Consider the following 13624-nt stretch of genomic DNA (forward strand, 5'->3'; position numbering starts at 1 on the left):
AAGGATTCAAGATTGGAACTTAATTAAAACATCTATTAGAGAAAACATAATAAGAGGTTAATAAAATAAAATCATGCTAGGGTTTATAAGTCCAACCTATCTATTATGGTTGCAAAGATCTAATAGAGGGTCATCCCTTAGATCATTCACTCTATTATGGTTGCAAAGAACTCGAAGAACGGAGGTAGAATCTATCACGTCGAAGGGGAAAGGGGACGCTCCTGTACCTCTCAACTCACCCTCTCAACCCTCTCCAACCTATCTTTGTTTAACGCTCGTGGTGTGTCACTCACTCACAAGGTTACCAACAAGAACTCTCAACCCTAGTGTCACTATAGGGGAAATGTTCATACAATCAAACATTCAAGGTTGGAACTCACAACAAACATCAATTAATTGAAAGCATAATAAAGAGATTCAATAAAACAAATACATCCTAGGGTTCACAAATACCCAAGTATCCACTATGGGTTTAGCTCTCCATGGAGCTAAGTACAATCAAAGAAATAGAATGTAAAAGCAATGAATCCATAGAGAAACCCCCTCGATAGTCGTGTCGATGATCTTGTGGAAAGTCCTCTACTCGTTGTCCAAGGATTCCCTTGTCTGGTATAGAATACGCCTCGACGGAAGCTCCCCTACCAACCTTCTTCCAAAGGAATAATGATGTCGGAGCTGTAGAACCTCTCCAAAACCTTAGCCAATACCTCTCAAAACCCTAGCCGAAACCCTCTCTCAAGTTGTTGTAAAGATGGAGAAAAGAATTCTGAAATCGGGGCTGAATCGGCTTTAAATAGGGCTGGAATCGGGCGACCACACGGGCCTATGGATTTTACACACGCCCAAGTGGAATGTCCACACAGGCGTGTATAATTTCCACATGCCCGTGTGGATTCTTTAAATTCCTGTTTTCTCGACCGGCTGTGAACAGTGCTACTACAGTACTTCCATTATAGTGCTCTGGTACAGTACCTGGCCTAAAATACTTCCCGAGTCCATACTTTCATCGAGGTGATGTAAACGGGCACACGTTCATGTCGTGGATCGCTTTGCTTCTTTAATGACGGACAAGTTGGTGGAGATCTTGTTCTATGTGCATAAGTCGGAATGCTTGAATGTGACTGCCCTTGTACCAATCCAAATGGTTGTGTTAACTCAAATACGAGGAGGTTGGCACACACTCTAGCATCTCACACCCGACCTATGTGTTCGTGTTTGAACCTTAGCAAGATTTCCTCCAAAATTGGTGCATTATGATCCACATTGGTTTCTTACCTTCATACTCGGCCTCACAACCCTACCTGCCGAAAGTAACATAAAAACACACATATTAGTGTAAAAATCCAAGAAAAGTAATCCTCAACATAAGGAAAGAATGCTTCGCATTCATATCACCCAAGCACTTATCAAACTCCCCCACACTTAAGCTTTTGCTTGTCCTCAAGCAAAAATTAAACATTCTGTGCATACATGAAGGAAATATTGGAAGTGCTTGGCCTTAGGTTCACCAAAGTGTACAGAGAGAGCATTCTACAAGTAAGGGAAATTTCAACACTAAATATGAAAGATCGAAGCTCTAGTTAAAAACTTGAATAAAAAAGGACAACAAACCCGAAATCCTGTACGTGTGTGAATTCACTCAAAACAACCCAAGGTATACTCCTCAAAGTTCTAAGTACAAGGCACTTATTTATCTACAAAAGTGACAACAATTTCAAAGATGGTAGTAGCTTCACACATCCTCTAAGGTAGCCCTTTCCAAAGCGGCCGCTAAGGTGGCTTTCACACTTTCGAGGTGGTAGCTCATTCTACCGGAGTGGTAGCTTTCACTCATCCTATGAGATAGCTCTTTCTCTCATTAGGGCATAGCTAGTATCCCGACTTATGAGAGTAGCCTCATACTTCATAGGTGGTAGCTCTTTCCACCCAACAAGCACAAATAAACACTATTTTTGTTCTTTTCTTTTTCATTTTTCCTTTTTTTCGAATTTAACACAAGAAACAACTATAACTAGTCCCTTTAACATTAAACATGAGTTTCCAATAGAGTTTAAAGAGTGAGTAGTGCGAAAGGTGTAATTCGGGCAAAAATTCCTAAAAAAATTCAAATAAAACTAGAGCATGAAGATATTCAATGTTAAAAATTCTCCTAAACTCAAGAATACAATCATTGAAACTAAGGTGAACCGCCATTAGCTATGTGAGCATGTATATCAATCAAGAACAATAAAAAGGATGTGTGCACTATGAAACTCCTCCCCACACTTAAGTTGTACATTGTCCCCAATGTACACATGCAAGTTCACTCATAATGTATATCAATGAAGAATATATATGGGAGAAGCAATCAAAACAATACTCCCTTGACTCCTAGTGTCACATTTGATGGAACTAAGTAATTGGGAGTAATGTTCCGATGGGTTGTGAAGCTCACACGAGCAAGTGCCGAAACACCTTGGCCGTGCCCATGACAGAGTCTCAATTCCCATAATGACAAGACCATCTGCACGTATACACGAGGGGGTTCAATGAAGCTCAATAAAACAAACATAACTCGAGTATATATAAATGATAGACAATGAATACAACTCGAGATACAAAATGAAAATAAATTCAGAAGGAGAATCCTTTCTGAGTGAAAAAGTCTAAAATAAAATGCAGAAAAATAAAGTCAAATGTCGGTGTCACACTCTATCGGCTCCTCTGCTACTGCTAGTGGTGGGGAAACATAAGGTGGATCCACTGGTGCTGGTATAGGAGATGGGGGTGCAGGAGATGCCGAGGGGGGCTGAGAAGTCCTCGGTCGCAAGATAAATAAGGAGGCGACGTTTCGCTCTAAGATCTGCTGTAATACGTCGAAATATGCCATGAACTCTGTGTACTGTGTGGCTTGCGTAGCCCTAATCTCGGCAATCTCTACTCGAGCCTCAGCCACCTCTGTCTGTATCACTCCCACCGCACTCTCGAGCCTCTCGAAGCGATCATGGGCTCGAGATGGTGAAAACATACGTACATGGGGAGTGTCCTCTGCCGCCGAAGGTGCCTCGGTCTCCATCGGTGTTGACTAAGGCTGGGGAGCAGGCTGGGAAGCCTCGGCATGATCACCCTCTCCCTCAGTTATCTCTGGAGCTGGTAGCACCAATGCATAAACCCCTATCCGAACTCTACGGACCATGCCCATCAATCTCAGTGTCTCTAAACTCAGGGGGGTAGGTATACTCGTCTTCTCAGCCCCATGAATCGAATCCAAGAGACCCATGCCCAACACTAATCTCGTAATGTAAGGGCCCGAGAAGATCGTTCCCAGTCTAACATAATGCCCCTGATGTCTGATGTACTCTGCCATGATGTGTCCTAAGTGAATCGGTACGCAATGCACCATCGAGTACAAGTATAGAAGCTCCTACCGGCTCAGAACGCCAGTGCTATCACCACGACCATTCACCAATCTGCTCATGATGCCATGTAAGTATCGGTATACAGGTCGGGAAAGGCACGTGGCCTTGGACACCCCCGGCTCGTACTGACCTTGACCACATAGCGCCCTGTAAGCTCTTTGCGGGGTCAAAGCTCCGGGATAATCGATCAAGAATGGCAGAGTACTCCTCGATGTCCGTGAATGCCTCCTCGCTACAAGCCAAGCGAGAAACGGCGAGTGATGCTCAAGCTATGGTGTTGTCCAAGTGCTCTAAACTGAATGGTGTCCAAATTGTCGAAGCTCGCGTACGATCTATCAAACTCGAATGATGATAGCACCTCCAGTACAAACTCTCAAATGGCTGGCTCTCTAATCGTCAATAACTACCGCCAACCACCTGCTGAAACGAGATCTTCAACCTCATCAGCGAACTCATGTCCCTGCTATAGATCTCTTAGTATACTCGTGTCCAGGAATCGAGTCTGTCCGAACTGGAGTCTCGACAAGCACTCATAGCGAACCTGATGCTCTGGAATCGCAAAACTCATGCCCTCAGGCTCGGGGGATGACTCCACGTGGCCTCTTATCGACTTGCTTCTTCGATCGAGGTGCCATAATCGCAAAAATTTAAAACAAAAATCGATCAAACAAGTTGATAAGCTAACTGCTGCGAAATCCACACGGTCGTGTGGAATTTCCACTGACGCCTGATGGATCCACGGGCGTGAAAACCGCACTACGTGAGCCCCGTGAATCCCAAAAAAATACAACTTAAAAATACTTCTAACTTTGTTCTAAACATAAATCATCTTTCTAATTGAAGAAACAAAACATTATTAACCAGATTCATCTATGAAAATCATGAATTGATGAAGGAAATCATAAATAGGGCTTACCGACGAGATAAAATGGAAGAACTACGAATCGGTCGAAAAACCTTGCAATAATCCTACCAAATCGACGCAAGGAGGTTGGGGGTTGATTTGAAAGTGCTCCCAGACGAATGGAGGGTGTGAGGGAGAAGAGAAACGACTATTCTTTAAAAAGAACTCGCGCCTCTTGGCATTCTGTACATCCACACGGGCGTGCGTAAATTACCCTAGCCCGTGCGCCCTCACAAGAGAGCTTCACAGGGGCAAGTGCACGCCCCTGGGCGCTCTCGGGAAAAACTCTCACTGACTATGAACGCTCTCGCACGGGCGTGCGAAAAGTACCCAAGCCCGCGCGCCTGACCCACAGGGGCAGCCGCACACCCCTGTGGCTTCTCTGGACATCCGAGAAAAATCGCTAAGTGTTCCACACGCCTGTGCGGAAATTCCGCACGGCCGTGGGAATTCACAAGCCCAGGTCACCGGGGTGATCGCACGCCCTTGTGTCTTCTCGGGATGGAGAGAACTCCTCTGTAGAGTTTCGCACGGGCGTGCGGAAATTACCCACGCCCGTGCTGTTTTCACAAGGTCACCCATAGGTGTGAGTTCACACCCTTGTGCGCTCTCGGGATAATTTTGACAAACTCTGCAGGAAATCACACCCCCGTGCGGAAATTACCCACGGGCGTGCGATATTTGCATGGTCGTTTACAGGGGCAGCCGCACGCCCCTGTGCCTTCTCTGGATGAGCTCGCAATACAAATCCATGGGTGTGCGGAAATTCCACACGCCCGTGCATTTTCACTGGATGTCTTAGAAAAACCTGTAGGCTCTGCAGAAAGTTTCTGAACATGTTTACACACTCAGAGCCTGCCCTAGTATACAAGTTTTACCAGTGAAAAACATGGAATAAAGCTCAAACGACACAACTTCTCCAATTCCACATGAAAATACATGATGAATACACAAAGCCCGCAAGAAAATATCAGCATAAGCATCTAAAAATCAAGACACCAACACTTAACAAATTATTCAGGTAAACAAACTAACCTAGAAGATAAGAAAACAGTAAACACTTGGGTTGCCTCCCAAGAAGCGCTTGTTTAACGTCACTAAGCTTGACGTAACTTGTCTTACCTCACGGGGGCTCATAGATGAATGTTGCCCTCTTACCCATGACTTGAAAGCATGATGGGCAAAGTCTCTTGAAGATAGAAGGTGTGTTATCGGGCTTGGGGCCACCTAGCAATGGTTCATCCAACTTCTTCGGTTCACATACGTCTCTAATAGCCTTGGAGCATTTCCGGTGGCGTCTCCTAGCCCTCTTCATTTTTTGGAGAACCTACTTCAAGATCTCCGGGGTAGATGGTACTTCTTCCATCGAACCAAGCATCATTACTTCTTCATAATCCTCCTCTTGGTCAAACAAACCCTCGTATGGGTCCGGATTGAACATTTCCTGCATGTATTCATCAATAATCTCATCAGTAGTGCCTAGAAAGTATAAAGTATCATCGAAATCAAGAGAATACCGCATGGCTTCAGCAAGGCGCTATGTGAGCTTGTCATCTCCATCCCTCAAAGTTAGCTCTCCGCCGTCCATGTCAATCAATGCCTTAGAAGTCTGCAAGAACGGTCTCCCAAGTATCAAAGGTACATCTGCATCCTCATCGACGTCTAGCACTACAAAGTCAACCGGAAAAATGTACTTGTCCACCTTGACAAGCACGTCTTCAATGATGCCTCTCGGATGTTGCACTGTTCGGTCCGCTAGTTGCAAAGTCATCCGAGTAGGCCTAGGGCTCGCTCAAGCCTAGCTTTTGAAAGAAGGTGTATGGCATAATATTGATACTTGGCCCCCGAGTCCGCTAATGCTATTTCCTCACCTAGATTGCCAATATTACACGGAATGATGAAGCTTCCGGGTCTTTCTTCTTGTTCGGCATGTTCTTTTTGCAATACCGCCGAGCATGAAGCATCTAAAATCACTGAAGCACTTTCCTCCAACTTTCTCTTGTTAGTCAACAAGTCTTTCAAGAACTTCGCATACTTAGGCATTTGGGCCAATGCCTCAACAAAAGGAATATTGATGTGGAGTTGCTTGAACAAACTCAGGAACTTCTTATACTGTTCATCCCCTTGGTCATTTTTCAATCTAGAGTGATAAGGGATTCTTGGCTTGAAAGGTGGGGGTGCCACCTCTTTCTCTTCCTTGTTCCCTCTTCTACCTCTATAACCTTGGGTGCGTGTTCTTTTGGCTTCTCACTCGGAAGCCTACCTTCAACCTCACGACCACTTCTCAAAGTGATCGCCTTCATATGCTCTCTAGGGTTGGTCTCTGTATTGCTCCGCAAGCTTCCATGTGGCCTTTTGAGAGAGAGACTTCACAATTTGCCCCACCTTATTTTCAAGGTTATGCAAAGAGGCGGTGTGGTTGTGAAGTGTAGCCTCGACTGATTCAAACCTTGTATTTGCAGATTGCACAAATCTAGTCAAGTGCTTCTCTAAGTCATTCATTCGGGTTTCCAAAACTGAGACTCTGTTTTCCACCTGAGGGGCTTGTTGGTGTTGTTGGAAACCCGGTGGCCCCATGGCCTTTTGTGGACCCTGATTACTCCATGAGAAATTGGGATGATTCTTCCAACGCAGATTGTAGGTATTGCTATATAGGTTTCCTTGAGGTCTCATGCCATTACCTACAAAATCAACGTTCTTCACCGAAGAAACATCACCGATAGAGATCGGACAATCGGAGGGAGCATGTCCTCCACCATACCTAGTGCAATTAGTCACGTCCGCCACTCTATTTGAAGTTAGAAGATCTAGCTTCTTACTCAAATTTTCCACTTGAGCCGCCAATGAAGTTACCGCATCTATTTCATGGAGACCGGCCACTTTTTTCTTCTCCCTAGCATTCCATTGGTAGCTGTTTAACCCCATTTCTTCAATTAACTGACGGGCCTCATTGGGTGTCTTGCTACCTAAGGTACCTCCTGCTGCCGCATCCAAGAGTTGCCTTGTACTCGGGTTTAAACCATTATAAAAGGTCTGAACAATCATCTACTCTGGGAATCCGTGTTGCGGGCACTTTCTCAGGAGCTCCTTGAACCTTTCCCTTTTCTCAAATAGAGACTCCAATTCCAATTGAACAAAAGATGAGATCTCATTCCTAAGCTTTGTTGATTTTCTGGGAGGGAAATAACGGGCCAGAAAAGCTTCTACCATCTCCTCCCACGTGGTAATTGACGCCCTTGGTAATGAGTGTACCCACTGCTTCGCTCTCCCCTTTAGGGAAAATGGGAAGGCTCACAACTTGATTGCATCATCCGTCACCCCGTTTATCATCAGCATATCACACACCTCAAGAAAGCTCTCTATATGACTGTTTGGATTTTCATCGGCCAAACCATTAAATTGTGCGGATTGCTGCAACATGTGGATGAATGTCGGCTTCAGTTCAAAGTTCTGAGATGTAATTGGGGGACGCAGAATACTCGACTGTGTCCCCAACACTGAAGGTCTGGTATAATCGGATAATGTTTGCTGTTGCTCATTCTGTTCTGCCACGTTTTCAGATTCTTCCACTTCTAAATCAGCTAAATTAGACTGTTCTTGCACAGGCTCTTTCCCTTTTCTTCTAAGTGTATGTTTAAGCTCAGGATCTCCTTCAATCAATATCGAGGGATTCCCTTGGGTCATAACCTGGAGCTGTACCCAAAAAGAAAGAAAAATAAATCAGAACAATGATAGAATAAGAAGATATGAAATAGAATTTATTGTGAAATAGCTAAAAAAACAAAGTGCAAAGTATCTCTAAACGCCTACTCCCCGGCAATGGCGCCAAAAACTTGACAAGGTCCCTTTGCGTATATCCCGCAAGTGCACGGGTTTGTCAAAGTAATAATCCCGGATGAGCGGGTATTGAATCCACAGGGAGTAGGGAATAAAAACACTTAATCCGCTTCTTAGCTATGTGAAAGATTAGTAGTGATAAGTGTGACAATGTTTCAATTCTCAAAAGTAAAAACAACAAGTAAGAGAGCACGAGTAAAGGAGGAGGTAAGGCAATCGATAAAGATGGGGTACTCGGATAATGCTCCACCTAGGACAATCATTTCAAGTGTAAGAACCCTCTATTATGCTTCCTAATCAATGCAATGATGAGTCGTTGAAATCCTTAAATACATAATCCCAAATCTAAGGTCAACTATGCCTAACTCTATACATGTCCCGGATGAGAGATTAGTTAACCTCTCAACCTCGCACTCGAATAGAGTTGCAATGACCTCTAGGGATTCCAAGTGATAAATCTCTTCCTAATTATAGACCTAACCCTTTGGTCCAGGTCGAAGGTCCCTAACCACGATTAAGCCCTAGATACTAAGATCACCTCAACGCTTCACTCCATTGCACGCGCAACTAAGCCCCAGTGGAGGGTCATCCCTTAGATCATTCACTCTATTATGGTCGCAAAGAACTCGAAGAACGGAGGTAGAATCTATCATGTCGAAGGGAAAGTGGGACGGCTCCTGCATCCTCTCAACTCACCCTCTCAACCCTCTCCAACCTATCTTTGTTTAACGCTCGTGGTGTGTCACTCACTCACAAGGTTACCAACAAGAACTCTCAACCCTAGTGTCACTATAGGGGAAATGTTCATACAATCAAGCATTCAAGGTTGGAACTCACAACAAACATCAATTAATTGAAAGCATAATAAAGAGATTCAATAAAACAAATACATCCTAGGGTTCACAAATACCCAAGTACCCACTATGGGTTTAGCTCTCCATGGAGCTAAGTATAATCAAAGAAATAGAATGTAAAAGCAATGAATCCATAGAGAAATCCCCTCGATAGGCGTGTCGATGATCTTGTGGAAAGTCCTCTACTCATTGTCCAAGGATTCCCTTGTCCGGTATAGAATACGCCTCGACGGAAGCTCCCCTACCAACCTTCTTCCAAAGGAATAATGATGTCGGAGCTGTAGAACCTCTCCAAAACCTTAGCCAATACCTCTCAAAACCCTAGCCGAAACCCTCTCTCAAGTTGTTGAAAAGATGGAGAAAAAGAATTCTGAAAATCGAGGGTCTGAATCGGGACTTTTAAATAGGGTCGGGATCGAGGCGATCCACGGGCCTATGGATTTTTTACACACGCCCAGTGGAATGTCCACACGAGTGTATAATTTCCACATGCCCGTGTGGATTCTTTTAAATTCCCATTTTTCTCGACCCGGGTATGAGCAAAGTGCTACTACAGTACTTCCATTATAGTGCTCTGGTACAGTACCTGGCCTAAAATACTTCCCGAGTCCATACTTTCATCGAGGTGATGCAAACGGGAACACGTTCATGTCGTGGATCGCTTTGCTTCTTTAATGACGGACAAGTTGGTGGAGATCTTGTTCTATGTGCATAAGTCGGAATGCTTGAATGTGACTACCCTTGTGCCAATCCAAATGGTTGTGTTAACTCAAATACGAGGAGGTTGGCACACACTCTAGCATCTCACACCCGACCTATGTGTTCGCGTTTGAACCTTAGCAAGATTTCCTCCAAAATTGGTGCATTATGATCCACATTGGTTTCTTACCTTCATACTCGGCCTCACAACCCTACCTGCCGAAAGTAACATAAAAACACACATATTAGTGTAAAAATCCAAGAAAAGTAATCCTCAACATAAGGAAAGAATGCTTCGCATTCATATCACATAAACACTTATCATTTTTCCATCGTTTTGATTTATTTTTCTTTCTTTCATTGCAGCTCCATGTTATGACCCGAGGCAACCCTTCGACATTGGTTGAAAGTGACCCAGAAATTGAAAGAAGAACTCATAGAAGGGGAATGGAATCTGTACAAGAACAGTTAAATAAAGCTAAGATAAAAGTTAAAGGGTCTGACAATAAAGCTAAACATCATGAGCAGTAGAGGACACTCTCAAATTATACAAGACCCGCAGTTCTTGGCACGCAGTCTAGCATTTTGTTGCCAACGATTATGGCTTTGAACTTTGAGCTCAAACCAGGCTTCATCCAGATTTACAGCAATCAACACATTTTAATGGTTTGGCCAATGAGGATCCGATCAATCACATCGAGAATTTCTTGAAAGTGTGTGACATGCTCAAGATTAACGGAGTCACAAATGATGCCATAAAATTGAGGTCCCTCCCATTTTCCTTAAAGGGGAGAGCAAAGCAATGGCTGCACTTATTGCCTAGAGCATCGATCACTACTTGAGAGTAGATGATGGAAGCTTTCCTAGTTCGATATTTCTCTCCCGGAAAATCGCAAAGCTTAGGAATGAAATATCTTCTTTTTGTGCAAAATGGAATTGGAGTCTCTTTTTAGACATGGGATAGGTTCAACGATCTCCTCGTTGAAATTTCCTCGAGTATGGGTTCCCCTAGTGGATGATTATCTATACTTTCTACAATGGTTTTAACCCAAGCATGAAGCAATTACTTGATGCTGCAGCAGGGGATACCTTACGTAGTAAAACCCCTAAAGAAGCTCAACAACTCATTGAAGAGATGGATATGAATAGTTATTAGTAAAATACACGAGACAAGAAGAAGATAGCCTGACTTCATGACATCAATGCAGTGATATCATTGGTAGCCCAGGTTTAGTCCTTTAGCAAGAAGTTAGACACCCTAACTTCTCCTCGATTAGCAGAAGTGATGAGTTACACTGGTTGTGGGGGAGGACATACATCATCTGATTGCCAGATTGCTATTGGTGGTACAACTTTAGTCGAACAGGTGGATTTTGTAGGCAATACAATGTGAGGTCAAGGAAATCTGTATAGCAATACCTATAATCCTGGGTGGAGGAGCCACCCAAACCTTTCTTGGAGTAATCAAGGGCAACAGAAGACTACAACACCATCGGGTTTCCAACAATAACAACAAGCCCCGAACATGGAGAACAAAGTTTCAGGGTTGGAAAATCGGATAACTGATTTAGAGAAGACTTTAACCAAGTTCATTCAATTTCAGACACAAGATTTAAGTCGGTTGAAGCCACACTTCACAACCACACCGCATCCTTACATAACTTAGAGAACCAAGTTGGTCAAATTACGAAGTCACTTTTGGAAGACCTCAAGGAAGTTTACCTAGCAACACAGAGAGAAATCCAAGAGAACATGTGAAGGCGATCACTTTGAGAAATGGTTGTGAACTTGAAAGTAAGCTCCCTACTGAAAAGATGAGGTTCGAGTCACCATAAAAGTAGTGGTTGAGGAGAACACTAAAGAGAAGGAGGTGGCATCCCCACCTTACAAGCCAAGAATTCCTTACCCTTCAAGGCTGAAACATGACCAAAATGATGAGCAATGCAAGAAGTTTTTGGGTCTATTCAAGCAGTTACACATCAATATTCCATTTGTGGAGGCGTTGTCTCAAATGCCTCGCAATGCAAAATTCCTTAAAGACCTCCTGACCAAGAAGAGAAAGTTGGATGAGAGTGCATTTGTGGTCTTAGATGCCTCATGCTTGGCGGTGTTGCAAAAGAATAGGCCGAACAAGAAGACATACCCCGATGCCTCATACTCACAGGGGTATTTTATTTGCAATTTTGTTGAAAAGAAGGCATTAGCAGATTCAGGAGCTAGAATTAATGTCATACCTTATACATTCTTCCAAAAGCTAGGTTTGGGATAACTAAGACCCACTCAGATGACTCTTCAATTGGCTGATCGATTAGTTAGACATTTGAGGGGTATCACTGAGGATGTACTTGTGAAAATTGACAAATATATCTTTCCTGTGGACTTTGTGGTGTTAGATGTTGATGAGGACTTCAAGGTTAAATTAATACTTGGGAGGCAATTCTTGCACACTTCCAAAGCTATCATTGACATGGACAGTGGAGAATTGACACTAAGAGTTGGAAATGACAAGTTGACATATCGCCTTACCGAAGCTATGCGATATTCTCTTGATTTCGATGATACTTTGTATTTTCTTGACACCACTGATGAGTTGATTGATGACTATGTCCAAGAAATGTTGTGTAACCCATTTGAGGGGTGGCTAGATCAAGAAGTGGAGAATAAAGAAATTTTATCACTTGGTCTAGAGGACAAGTTGTAACCTACTCCAGGAGTTATGAAGAGGATGATCCAAAAGCTCAAGAGGATAAGGAGACGTCACAAGAAGCACCGCAATGTTAGTGGGGATGAGCATTCATGAAGTAAGGGCGACGAACCCTTGTGTGGTAACAAACTTGATCACTCCCCCTCTACCTTTTGAAAATTGTGTTCAGCATGCTTTCAAGTTATAGGTAATAGGACAATGTTTATTCATGAACCCCCATGAGGTAAGTGCAGGTATGTCAAGCTTAGTGACGTTAAACAAGCGCTTCTTGGTAGGAAACCCAAGTCTTTACTATTTTTTTAGGTCTTAGTTTAGTTTTTGCATGAATAAGAGCATTAGTGTTGGTGTCTTGATTTTAACATGCTATTCCTGAGTTTTTTCTTGAAGATCGTTGGTGCTTTACTGTGCTTTATTGTGATTGGTGAAGTTTTAGATCGTGGAAGCGTGTTATCATGAGTCTCTGGTTAGTTATTCACAGTATTTGCAGTCTTTGTATAGTATAATGATGGTGGAGACTTGTTCTGTAGAATTTGCAGTTTTTTCGAGCAATCTAGAGAAGACACACGCCTGTGTGGAATTTCAATAGAGGCATGTGTTTCCATTCAGAGCTCAACTTCTCCATCCTAAGAAGACACATGGGCGTGTGAATGCCCTTGTGAGCGAATCTTAGACGGCCCACACGCCCATGTAGAATTTCCACAGGGGCGTGTGAATCTCTGCAGAGAAAATTCTCTATCCTGAGAGCACACAGGGGCGTGTGGCTACCCTTGTGAGCCTCCTTGTGAATTTTCATACGGCCGTGTGGAATTTCCATAGGGGAGTGTGGAACACTTAGAAATTTTTTAGGGAGAATAGAGAAGCCACAGGGGCGTGTGGGTGCCCCTGTGGGTCGAGCACACGGGGTGGGTAATTTCCACAAACCCTTGTGGATGCATTCAGAGGCCAAAGTGGCCATCTCAAGAGCACACAGGGGCGTGTGGATGGCACTGTAAAGCTCTTCTTTGGAGGCACACGGGCGTGTGTATTTTCCACACGCCCGTGTGGATGTACAAATCAGAAAAGACATCGAATTTTTTTTTATAATCTTTTAGTGCCTCTTCATTTCGAAACGCTCTAACACTCAAATAACGCCTCTCTTCATCTTCCCGACCCTCTCTCTATATATTTAAAGGGATTTTAGTTTGTTTTCTGGCCATATTTGATGTTTTCAATTTACATTTCATCAGTA

The 13624-nt window shown here is 43.5% G+C and overlaps 1 non-coding gene across 1 annotated transcript; it reads left to right on the forward strand.

Annotated features, from left to right (window-relative positions):
* Positions 1-7357: 7357 nt before the first annotated feature.
* LOC120275012 lies at positions 7358-7464 on the forward strand. The gene has a single exon (XR_005541040.1). It is a non-coding gene; the product is annotated as a small nucleolar RNA R71 (small nucleolar RNA).
* The last annotated feature ends 6160 nt before the right edge of the window (positions 7465-13624 follow it).

Source organism: Dioscorea cayenensis, chromosome 13, assembly GCF_009730915.1.
Source record: "Dioscorea cayenensis subsp. rotundata cultivar TDr96_F1 chromosome 13, TDr96_F1_v2_PseudoChromosome.rev07_lg8_w22 25.fasta, whole genome shotgun sequence".
Lineage (NCBI taxonomy): Eukaryota > Viridiplantae > Streptophyta > Magnoliopsida > Dioscoreales > Dioscoreaceae > Dioscorea > Dioscorea cayenensis.